At 32.4% G+C, this 13,702-nt stretch overlaps 1 protein-coding gene across 2 annotated transcripts in view; it reads right to left on the bottom strand.

Moving 5' to 3' along the window:
- The window catches only part of LOC117220576 (cadherin-88C), a 44,149-nt gene that overhangs the window by 27,621 nt on the left and 2,826 nt on the right, over positions 1-13,702 (bottom strand). The window lies entirely within an intron of this gene.

Below are 13,702 nucleotides of genomic sequence, written 5' to 3'. Positions count from 1 at the left end.
AATTTGATTTCGATTAGACAATTTATTAATTTAATTTTATTTTGGTTGAACAATTTGTTAATTTGATTTAATTTCGATTTAGTAATTTAATCTAATCTTAGATTTAAACTTCCTTATAAACAATTAAGAAGGAATTGTTGGCATCGCAATATTCGTGTGCAGTGTTACAGAGTAAGAAGGCGCAAGCACTGTGCGTAGTTAGAACGCAAGTAACTGTGAACGGGAGTCATTATGTAAAATATTCCTAATAAAGTATAGCACAGTATCGATGAACTGTTAATGAAACAATAACGATTCTAAAATTCCGTTATGGTGCCGCTTCGTTTGCCCGAGAAATGAAGAATTTTTAATGCACGATTCAGTCGTTCGTGTACTTGAACGTGCAATTAATACGATCTATGTGGCGTAAAGTTCAGATGCTTTGAATGCGAAAAGTAACACTTGTTGATTCAATAACGGTTACCCGATGATAGTTTTCCTCGGAACGAACGGCAACGACCAATCTCGGCTCGAGAAATTTGAAATGGAACCGTTTCTCTTTTGTTATTATACGTGTAATTTTATTCGGAAAACTGTGATAGCGTGACAAGCCAGACTTATAAAATACGTTTGAACAGAAACGAAATTAAATGCGCGCAATAGAGAAGGTATAGCCGCGATAGACGAGTGCTTTAAAACACAATTTCCATTGCAGTTCCTGTTACGTTACGGTAGGACGGAGATATAAAATTGCTGATTACCATCTTTTCCTTTATGATAAACCAGCGTATCGTTCGCATGATAGTTGCTAAAGCCGCCGACGAATAATTTATGATTTTCTACATCAGCTGATAATGTTATTTGAATTTTATGAACCTTCCTGTTTCTCTACTCCCTAAGAATATATATGCTTTCGTTAAATTTCTTAACACCGAAATTACCAACCGTTTAACGCGATTCAGTGTTCCGCAAACCGCGGCTCGCGAGCCATATGCGGCTCTTTGGCCACTTGAGTCTGGCTTTTCCTACCTCAATCAGAATGAAGACGTTCTTAGCAAAGGCCAGCTTAGGATTATCCTAATTAAGTTAATAACAATATACCTACCTATATAGTTTAAATTTAAAAAATTTGACTCTCAACAGAAATTTCAATCGTTGTACTGTTGATATTTGGCTCTGTTGACTAATGAATTTGTAAACCACTGGACTACCTTATTAGTAGCTACAAAAGCACTATATTGAAGGAAGTTACTAAATGAAAAGGAATTAGAAATTTGAGATTTGTCATAGTCATTGCAATTTTTATCTTTTCTTTGTTTCGTAAAAATTGGTACGGTTAATATTAATTAATTTAAATAAAATTTGTACACTTTATATAAATTAATTTAATAGAATGGCTACATTACATGTATTAATTAAATTAAAATTGGTACAATTAATATCATTTATTTAATTAAAATTGGTACAATTGATATCAATCAATTTAATCAAAACTGGTACACTTAATACAAATTATTTAATTAAAACTGGCAAATGATTTTATTCACACATAGACTATACAACAAATTTGTAAGCGAATGTATATCTATTTAGCATTACGTAATACCACGAAACTACCAAAAATCTTTAGTAAAATTGTTTTTGGAGATCATTTCGTCATTTCATTTCGCACACAATGTGTTACAAAACTGACTTTTTCATTGATGAAAATCAAGAGATGATACTGCTCGATATCTGTCGTCGACATACTCGACGGAATGAAAGGTCTGTAATCGCTCCAATTTAGCGGTCGACGTGATCCAACGAGAGAAGCATCATGCGAATTGCGCAATCGTGCGACATCGGTGTCGTCAAGCTCGCGCCGTCCGTACAGTGAGTTAGTCAAGAAAGATGTCCTCGTTATAAAACAAGCGCCGCAACGTCGATGTCGGGCGGCTCGTTTTTACAATAGGAATCAACCGCTTCAAGAAGCGGGACCGACTTTCCGGAGAGAGAATTACGTCTGTCGCTGTTATGTTTAATTAGACAAGTGATTAACAGGTGGCAGGGGTGCTTTCCTCTGTGCCGGGACGCACGGCCACGCTCAATGTCAAGACTGTCGGAGGCGCACGAGCGATGGAAGGGACAATTAGCCGAAGTGAAAGCTCGCCGGAAGTCGCAGTTCGTTTCCCACGGTATCGGTGTTATACCACAAAACCGTAATACAAGCGTGAAAAACGAAGTATGGTCTCGCGACGCGGGATGCTGATTCACTGTCGCGAGAGCTCTGTATCATCTTCCGCGCGACTCCAGCTGATTTGTTCGAGAGGCTCCTCCCTTTTACTGCCGTGTTCGTTAGCGATTCGTTCGAGCACTCAGTTTCGTTAATGAAGGGCTTTTTAACGAGTCGTGGGGTCAGCGACACTTGGACCTCTAATTATTTCCTATTGCTTGATTTGGAAACCTTAATTTCTTACGCAAGAGTCCATTTGACGATCTATGATGTCATTAACCCTTCGATTACCGATTATTTATTTTTATAACGAATTGATAAGATTGATTTCGTTAATGGAGGTTATTTTCATTAATTATACTGTCGCCAACATTTTGATTAGCAATTATTTAGTTTTATTCAATTTAATAAGTTTAGTTTTTTTCAGAAACAACATGTTAATTACATTGTCAGCAATCTTTCGATTACCAATTTTTTTATTAATTATTTACGTTTAGTTTCTTTGGAAAAGTTCTCCTTAATGAATCATACTGTCATTAACCCTTCAATTATGTATTTCTAATTGAATTTTGTAGGCTTAATTTCTTGAATCAATATCCATATAATGAATTGTAACATTACTATGTAATACAATATCATAATGATTTGTTTACATTTAGTTTAATAACTTACGAAGATCTCTTTAACGATATATACAATATCATCAACATTGTTTTTACTGCTAATTATATTGATTTTAATAACTTAAATTTCATTAATTAAGATCGCTATTAGATATGTTCGTTGAATTTAACGACTTTATGCATTGTTAAAGGGATGGTCATTAACGAAATTGATCGTGCAAATACTCCATTATAAATTATTAATACACGTGTATATAAGTTAGACTGAAAGGTCAGTTAATTTAAGAAAAGAAGCTTTCAGTCTTTGCAAACTGTGGTTCCATGCAATAATGAATTTTTCGAATTCATAAAATCGTATAATTCTAATTACAATAACGTGTAAAGTAAATCGAGACGATTCGATTAAAATTTTTATTATTACTGAAACATGTCTGCACACGGTGATTAATTTTTAGTGATCGTAAAATCGTATTACTATAATTGTTGGGAACGTGAGAATCTAACGAAACAGATCTTTTAATGATACGTATTAATCAATGGAACGATAATATTGTGGACTCACAATCTCTGTGTCGGCAATGCGTGGTAACTGAACTTTTTTTCTGTTATTATGACTAATTGATAGAATGATAAGAAGTACTTGATGCAATTGAGAACAGTCAGTTGACAGCATTCGTATTAATTAACATCATTTCGTTTCATTTGACGCGACAACGCCTGTTGATGACCTGAAAATATGAAAACGTATTTCTGTGTCTTTAATAATAAATACATAATCGTCAACTATCGTCTGATCATTGGCGCTTCAATTACGGCATACCAATTAGTCGATGATGCAGAGAAAACGCTTCTTAATAAGCCTCGAATATGAAACAGTTACATAAAGTCGAACAAACTATGAAGTCAATTAGTAAATGAATACGACGTTCTCGCATAAGATGATAAATGGAACTGTGACGGTAATTATTAATATAGATGAGAGGATTTCTACTCATCAACATCTTCCTGGTTATTCCGTATCTGTTTCCCAAGTTGCCAAGGAAGCGCTTCAGCAATTCGGCGCGTGTGAAACTTAATCTTTAGCAGGATCGACGCGATTATTTATACTACTGCTATTGTATTTTTTATCTGGGTATTCACAGATCGATCTATTCCTCGAGTATGAACGAAGCAACCGCAAATAACTTCCCTAGAACGTGTTACTATGCTTACTGGACCGTGAATGCAACTGATTCCCCTGTAATTGCATCGCAATCATTGAAAAGGAAGAAACACGTTGCTCGTCAAAAATGAAATATTTATTGTTCGACGTTGTCGTGTCCAATTTCTCTCAGCACAATCTGCTGCCCTTTTTTCGATGAAACGTTTCGTAAAACAGAGTCGAGCATTATTCTCGAATTATTTCAAAAATAAATATTTACGTAAAATAATTATACGAACGAATGCTTTTTGGTCGAATAAGGATTAATTCATTATTTGTCGCTAATTATTCATAAATACGGTCGTATATGTAATAATTTATGAATAAAGAGTTACACGAATGATTTATTCGAATAATTGTTTATTTATAAATTATGATCTATATGACTTTATTTATGAACATTTATTTACGAATCATATATTCGAATAATTCTTGATTGGACTTTTTATTCAGTGAACCGCATGTACAAGAAGCTCGGTTAATCTTTTTTGAAAAACAATTTTGCAGATTAGTAAAAATCTGTCATAAAATCTTGCGTGATATTAATACAAATGATATATAAATTATATTTTAGGTTACCGGCCATCTTGAAATTGAACTTTTCTCCTAATTAGAGGAAAATTAGGGGATTTTGTAATTACAAAATCTCTGAAAATTCGGACAAAATCTTGACTTTTGGCTACAAATTATCGCTTTCTGGACTACTGTGCATCGATTCGTGCGAATCTCTGCGATTTCACGATGCAAAGCGTAGTTTGACACTCGACCTGACATAAATCACGCGAAGTTCGGATGTTGATTCGATGGGTAATTTGAATCCGTCATAGTCCTTGCATGCGGTGTCATATGGAATGTCATTTCCTCGTCGCAAGTCTGAGTTCTAGCTCGTGTGCACTTGTCCTATGTATAATAGTAACAATTTCGACGAATGCTCCGACAGAATGGCACCGATGAAACGAAGATTATATACACCGAGCGTCCACTATTTATTGCCGAAGTTCTATAAACTTTTGAGGATTGTTCTAACTCGACGGATAAAAAACGAAACAAATTTGAAAAAATAACAAATTTGATTGAATGTTATTGGGCTTTTTTTATTAGTCAGTGTGATTATAACAATCTTACGATATCAGAACAAACGTAGCATCACATATTGACAATAAATAAACTACGAATTTTATGTATTCACGAGTAACAAATTAGTAAATGCAATTTGAAGAAAGAGAAAAATTTGTGTGACTCTGTTTTTTTGCAATTCTGGTTGACAAGTTTTTTTTTTAATACAGATCCAATAACAACAAATGTGATCATCTTTTTAATAAGAATATCTTTTCAGGACAAACTATCTTGTATATTTATAAACAATGAAAGTATCAATAATGTAATTTTTTAACACTGTATATGCATATTTTTAAACACTGTAAATATAAATATGTTACAATTCTAACAAACTTATTTCTCAAACACAAAAGTAATTTCAGTCTAAGTTATCCTGTATATTTTTGGGCACTAAAATTATAAATAATGTTTTATACACTTAGTGTTGATCTTGCTAAAAGATATTATACAGTATTATAGTTTTCTTCGTTTGCAATATTGTTAGTCCTTTCCCTTTTTCATTACATGAATACTGTGTTATCTGTATTGTAATTTTGTTCATTTGTAACATTGTTAGCACTCTTTTTATCGCATCAATATTGTGTTATATATATATTGCGATTTTGTCTTTATTAATTATTTAATTTTATACTTTGTTATCTGTATTGCAATTTTGTTCATTTGTAACATGGTTATTTTTAATTTTTTATTATTATTGCCCACCACATATTATAAAATTACAAACATTTCCGTTGAAATCAAATTTATAACTTTACGAATTGTAACAGAAAACATGGGGAAACACCTGGGATCTCCATAATCAAAATCTGATAATTCTAATGACATTAATCCTCATAAAAACAATAATTCTCCCAACGATCATGTTCGCGACTTCGATCGAATATTTTTTGCAAAGGTAGTACTTCCAGTTTGCGGTTAGAGGTGCCCGAACTCTACAATTTCGCAACAAATTGTGAAAACTCGTCGAATTCGATAAAGCCTCGTTCAGTGACTTCTCCCCAGCGCAGCATTCGTTCCCTCATTGTAGACAAGAACATCCGGCCGTGGTCAGTGGTCTGCAAGGCCGATGCCCGGAAACCAGATAGTTGGGCAAGATTATGAAACGTCGTTAATTCACTCCTGAGGAGCATCTAGATTGCGGGAGAAGTCGTGACCGAGATGACCAGTTATCTTCCTCGAAATAACGCTTCACACTTGACCACCTTTTTACTGTAAATACTGTTCAACGATAATTGCGACGAAGGTACCGTAGAGAATATATGCAACGCATGCGTGCAACCATGAGCTCGAGACCACATGCGAACTAACAGATTGTCTTTTATAGACCAACAATATTTTTCCCAATGTTTGTTCTGTTGCAAATCTACAGCATTCACGTAATTACCGAATGAAATTATCAATCGTATTACAATTTGTAACATAATCAGTATTATTATTTTTTAATTTTGTTGATACCATATTAGCAGTATTATATGGCAGTATGCCATATAGCAGTATTATAGTTTTGTTAATTTGCAACATTGTCAGTACTCCGCTTATTTTAGTCCATAAATACTGTATTTTCTGTATCGTAATTTTGTCCATTTGCAACAGGATTAGTAGGTACTTTTATTTTTTCATTGCGCGAATACTGTGTTTTCTGTATTGTAATTTTGTTAATTTGCGACAGAGTTAGTTAGTACTCTTATTTTTTATTGCAGGAATACTGTGTTATTTATTATTATTATTAGTTTTTTTTAATTATTATTCTACTAGTTTTTTATTATTATTGTCCACTACGTATAATAATTATTCTTTTGTATTATGTATTATGGTCAGTTTCTTTTTATTGTCTGAATATGGTAAATATTAAGAGTTATTGACTTGCAACATGGTCAGTATTTCTATTTTCATGTTAAATATGAACACTGTGAATACTAGAAATTGTTTATTTGTAACATTTTTCTTTATTAGTTTTGCAAATACTGTATTATACAGCTTATAATTTTGTTCATTTGCAACATGGCTGGTACTTTAATTATTTCATTACATGAGTACTTTATTATATGCATTATAGTCATAATAATATCACAAATTGCTTACTTGCAACATGATCAACATCTTTATTATTTAGTTATAAGAATATCGTATTATTTATGTGAGAATTTTGCTCATTTGCAGCAAGATTAGTACTTTTATTTTTCAATCATATAAATATTGTATTATACATATAATCATAATAATACCACGTGATTTTCACTTATAGATGGAGAATATTTCCATTTTATATTAACGTCGCCTTGTCATAAGGGGTGATTATTTCAGTGTTTAGATTTCATGTGGATGCCACACGTTGTTGATTTGTATCACGATCATTATTTATATTTTACAAAATGGCAACAGAATTAAATTTTCTTACTTTTTTAGATGTCTATTAACCTTTCCCAGCTCTGTGTAACTTTGAAGTCACTTGTACTCATTTATTTTAATGTAACTTCACTTTTATCTACAATGTGACAAAACTATTCTTTTCTGTTCTTTCGCTTTTAATATTAACAAGATTTTGCATCTAACTTTTCAGATCTTACTTCGCACATCACAGTAAATTCACTTTTATTAAAAACTCGAATTTTTTGTTGATTTATGTCCACACTTTGACGTCCAATAGTTTCAAATCGCACAAATTGTTAACTATATAAACAATTCGAACTACAGAGGCTTAACGCGTTACAATTCAATTAGTTGTAATTTTGTGAGCTATTTCGGTGTCGTAAGAGTTTCCTCTTCGGAAATGAACTCCAGAAAATGTGAAACCAGGTAGCAATTTTGTGGGAACGACTGTTTCAATTCGCAGCAACAAAGACTGTTCACTTTCCAGGAGTGCGATTCTATGTCAAGGTTAGACAGTTTCCCGATTCGATGCGGCAAACGATTATTTCCGCGACACGCGCGACAACATCGACGTTTTTACAAACGATGCAACAGACGATTGAGATAATAGCAGGTTCGGGTGCACGTGCGAAGATGCTTCCCTCGGATAGTTCGACACTTCGGGTACTGTGTATATACACCTGGAAATATATGCCGTGTGGTGTTCCTCTTGCCAACAGAGTGTGTCGGCTACGCTCTTGACTTTTAAGACTACCAAACAGAGGAAGGAAGACCATGCCGAAGGTTTTCTGTCTTCGGGCTGCCCCAAAAAGGTAACACAACAAGTGGGGCGATAGTGCAGCATCGTGCTTTACAGTTACCCGTTTTTCTTTCGTTCAGACTTCCTAAGACCAGAGCCAGCCATTATTCGAATTGTTTTGAACACAAGTATTTACCTAGCATAATTATTCGAATGACTTTTTTTTTAGTCGAATATGTTATTCGAATCACAATTATTTATTATTTGTAAGGCATTATTCTATTTATTTATTCAAATAATTCCTCATCTTTTAATTAAATAACTTTTTCACGCGAATTTTTGTTCGACTAAAATCTGATTCGAATAAAATGTGATCTAGTTTAATTTTGATTCGATTGAGACATTTATTCGATAATGTCGGATAACATTTTATTTGTTGATCCTTATTAATCCTTGATTCATACATAAGTTTCATATCATTAATTCATATTGTACAGGGGCCCACAAAAGTATTCGTACACCATTTACAATGCAATAACTTTTTTGAAACTGGACTAAATGACCTGAATTTTTTTTAGACGATAGAGGGACTAGTATACTAGACGAGAGTTTAAAAAACGAGAGTTTTTTATTTCTTTTTTGTCATTACAAATATTAACAAAATTTAAAAAAAAACATTTTGGTCATTATCTGGTTTACTAGTCCCTCCATAATCTAAACAAAATTCAAGTCACTTAGTCCAATTTTAAAAAATTTATTATGTTTTAATATGTTTACGAACACTTTTGTGGACCACTGTATATCGCTTATTCGTTAAAAGTGGTGAGTGTCCACATACTAGTAGACAGGATTGTATATCATCGCTGTGACTCATAGTACACTGAAGTTCAGCTCAGGGAGGACTATAGCATCGAAATTATGTTAAGAATTAGTCTTCCTTTTCGTTTATCGAACTGATTAATCGATATAAGTCAAGTTCTAAGGACTGACCTAATTTCGTCAAGGTTCTTCAAAGAAACTTGGGAATTCCGACGGTGTGAATCATTTTTCCACGTGCTAGTCCCACAAATCCATTCAACATTCCAATTAACAAGTAATCGAACAAATTGTGCAGTTCGAATATATTCGACAACAACATTATTTTCTATACATTATTGCGATTTAAAATTTTACTAATCACGATATACCAATAATCACGATATAAATTACAATTCATAAATTAACAAGGTTTAATAGCGTTTCTATTTTTTGTTCAGAACGTGGAATTTTTTAGTTGACGAACGAAACTTTTCTTTAAAGAGATCAAACATTTTTCTGACATTAAAGGTTTACTTTTTCTTTTTCTTTTACAGTTCCTGTGTACTATGAAATCGTTCGCATGAGAAAATGATTATTATTTAAGCGTTCATTGCAATAAAAATCGTACGATATTTAAATAAATTTAATCTTATCATTGTTATAAAACAATATAAAATAACAGTTAATTCCACTTTTTGTAAAATGTTGTAGAATGAGTATTAAAAACGTTTAAATTGTTTAAAAATATTATTGCACCATTTTCGACTCATTGAGATGATAACGAAATTAAATAAACATGTATACACTTCCTGCATCGTGCAATTAGTGCAGGCAATTTTTATTTTGTATGAAAATCCCTATTCTGCTCGTTATAACTTACTCTGTGCTTTATGATTTTGATGTAATTGAATAGGATTGTAAGTTGCAATCGAGTTGCGATTCTCATAGTTATCGGGCATAAAATAGTGGAATGATGATAATGACACTGATTATTTGGGAATTTTCGTTTTCGTTGCGAAAACCGGAGCACTCGCAATTATTGTGCAGCGTGCGTTAATCCAGAAGGCAAGGATATCCTTTGTTACGTTTCACATGGGTAGTCCAGAGGAAGTTTTTATGCATGGTGGTCCGACGAAAATAGACAGTAAGGTCGTGTTTCAAACGGGGATACTCCGAGGTGCGTGACGTCATTTCCTACACCTGCCATGCATGCTTCCGAATGATAACACCGCACGGGGTATTGACACACCCCATGCAACCGTCTGCCATCCAGCCCACCCCATACAGAATATCGTTGCGTGACGAACTCCTTCCACATTACCATATAAGCGAACCAGCGTATCTACACGGCTCACTACCAACACCGGCAAGAACTTGCAGTTCTTTGTGATAATAATTTGCGCTGACTACGACCAACTGACTTCACAAATTTTTGCTACCGCCGTAGAATCAGTCTTCGAATGGAAAATATTTATTGCCAGTTACCGTGCCCTTAACGATATTTTTACCGATATTTTGTACTATACAATTTACCGAATGAGTTTTGCGATGACTATAGCAAAAGTCAAGAAGTTGTTTCATTCAGATACTGAATTCATATAAAATGAAACAATGTATAAAATAATTCGCTTAGGTTTGTTTTTGTAATCTATATAGAGATTTTATTAATTAAAGTTTCTGTGACAAGTATTACGTGACAAGTATTATGTTTCTAGTCATGATACGTAAATTAAAAGTTGCCCTTTATGTTTGAAAAATAATACTTTCTATCTCTTAAAATTAACTTTTGTTAGATTTAAAAATAATGGTGCGACAAAATAAAAATAGAATAAAAAGAAAAGAAAAGAGAAGAAAAATAATTAGTATCAGAATAGGTGACATATATAATTACACATATATATATTATTAGAATTTTTAGAATACGAAGGAACTAAGCTAATATTTTCTATGGTACATTTCAACTTTCTAGTTTCGGTTTCATGAATCAAATGACTTTGATATTATGGCAATTTTTATTTGTAATTTGGTAATTTAAGCTAAGTTAGCTAGTAATTAAGAACTTGAAAGAACTTGTTTTACCATCCAGCAGATTACTTGATCATTAAACAGCGATAAGTAGCATTTTTTTAATTTCTTGCCAATTTCCATGTAGAAGTTTCATTACCCTTTTCATTTACAATTTTCATGTAGTTGTTAATTTGTCGATTTTTACGAATTCATAATTGCTGTAATTAGTAACTATCGCTAGGATCGATAAACACGTTTTTCTATACAAAATGTAATTGAGAAAAATTTTTCTTTTTGAATATTTATAAGCATTATGAATGCGCCGTTGTTAATAGAGTGAAAAATTTCGAATAAAATATTCGATTAAAAAGAATTCATTCGAATAAAATATTCGACTAAGAAGAATTTATTCGACTAAAATGTTCGACTAAAAAGAAGTCATTCGAGTAAAGAAAAGATTCGCCTAAAACCTATTTATTCGAATAAAATATTCGACTAAAAAGAATTCATTCGAATAAAATATTCGACTAAGAAGAATTTATTCGAATAAAATATTTAACTAAGTAAAATACATTCGAATAATTATTTTAGATGAATAGTTATTAGAAACAATTCGAACAATGCCAAACGCTGGTGTGGATATGGTATATTGTGGCACTGAAATAAGCAAATGATAGTAATGCTTGATCCATATTGAAAGTGAGCGAGTATCGTCCATTCATCCATGCTCCCAAAGGTATCAATTGCATGATCTCGATAGCCTCTATCGTGTTACACACCCTCCGAAGACCCTTCTACGTGTTACTTGCTGTCAATTGTGCGTATACTAACATGTCCAGGGCCGTTTCACAATTCATTACAAGACTAGTCAATGTTCTATAATCATACTTATTTCAACCAATAAGAAAATCGCAATTTGCTAAATTAATTTTAAAGAACGATAATAAAAGATCACAGCATTGGAAGTCGACATAAATAATATTTTTTTAGTTAATTCTTGCGGCTATCTATATAACTTTTACATGCAGAAACAACAATAAAAACAGATAACCACTGGTCAAAGTTCGAAACGATTGTTGTTTCATGGCGAAATCATAGCTCTTTGCCTATAATTAAAGCTATCATCTTCCGTTTCCAGTCAATGACTACTTCGGTCTAATTATAGCGTAGTCGCTAATGGCATCGAACTTAAAAATATTTATTAAACTAATTTCACATTCGGTAATTAACGATGCATAAAAGTTAATTTTCCTACCAATTTTATGAGTACTAAAATGAGAGAAATATTTGCTAGATTGGTTAACAATTATATTCTTTATGTACTATAAATGAAATGAAACTATTAATTACGGCTATTAATTAGTTGCGTTTTCTTATATTTTAGACATTAGCGTTCCTTATATTACGGATTCATTATAAATATTATCCTGTAATTAATTTAGTATCTATGGCACGTTTTTTGCAAACATATTTTTAACTACAAAAATTATTTGTGTAAAATATACACACTATACCAATGATTTGCGTTGTCAATTTTAATTGGAAGATTGAATTAAAATTTAATGAATTGCATTCAAATTGCATTAAAATGGAGAGATAAGTTAAAATTGAAAGATTGAACTAAAATTAAAAGGTTGAATTAAAATTGAAAGATTGATCTAAAATTAAAAGATTGAATTAAAATTCAACGATCGAATTAAAATTGAAAGATTGAATTAAAATTGAAGGATAATTTAATACATGTGTATCTCAGACAATATGCTAAGTTTTCATTGTCTCAGTGCATTCGAATTGATATTCGTTTTTCTCGAGTCGGATGAAAATGTCGGATCGGCTGAAAAATCTCACGTGGATAATTAGTAGGTGCCCTCATAATAATCTGTCGTAAACGAAAAAGAGAAATGAGATTTCATAATGTCATTGTGTTATGTGGCACAGGCGAAAAGTGATTACGATGATATCCTTACGTTGCACTCGCGGTTGCGTCACGATTATTAGTGGTTAATTATTAATTGCAGAACAGCGTAAAAATTGAGGACACGGGCTGTGGGCATCCTCAACATCGGTATACTGATTATGCACGATAACTTATGTATGTTTTCAGAAGTAAAAGGACGCGTTTAAGTCACGAACATTTAAAAATGTTTCATCTAATTAGCATCACTGAGCCGAGATTGTTGAACGACATTGAAAATAATTTCAAAGAGTTTAGAATATCAAAATTTATTTTTCAAACAGTAACCTAAAATTCAATTTCACGTACTGCAATTATTCAATTAAAATTCATACTTATCTAATCGAACGTTGTTGGGAAAAAATTCTTAAACATCGTTGAAAATAATTTCAAAGAATTTAGAAAACAAGAATTTATTTTTCAAACAATATTCTAAAACATACTTTCTACATTTTTTTACACGTCACGTAGTTTAGTATACTTCACTGACTAATCAGAGCGAATGCATTTCAGAAGCAAAACAATATTTCTTTGCTTTGTTCGAGAAGGAGGAAGTGACACAGCTTTCTCTATCTAATTAAGTTTTTCTGGCGTCGATTAACTGTAGTGGTACGTAGTAATTCAGTTCTTTGAACCACGTCAATTTTCGTCGAATGACAAACAATGTTAGAAAGCTCAATTGCAATCATAGAAAAATCAG

The sequence above is a fragment of the Megalopta genalis genome, chromosome 2, assembly GCF_051020955.1.
Source record: "Megalopta genalis isolate 19385.01 chromosome 2, iyMegGena1_principal, whole genome shotgun sequence".
NCBI classification, from domain to species: Eukaryota; Metazoa; Arthropoda; class Insecta; order Hymenoptera; family Halictidae; genus Megalopta; species Megalopta genalis.
This window is presented reverse-complemented; position numbering and strand designations above follow the sequence as displayed.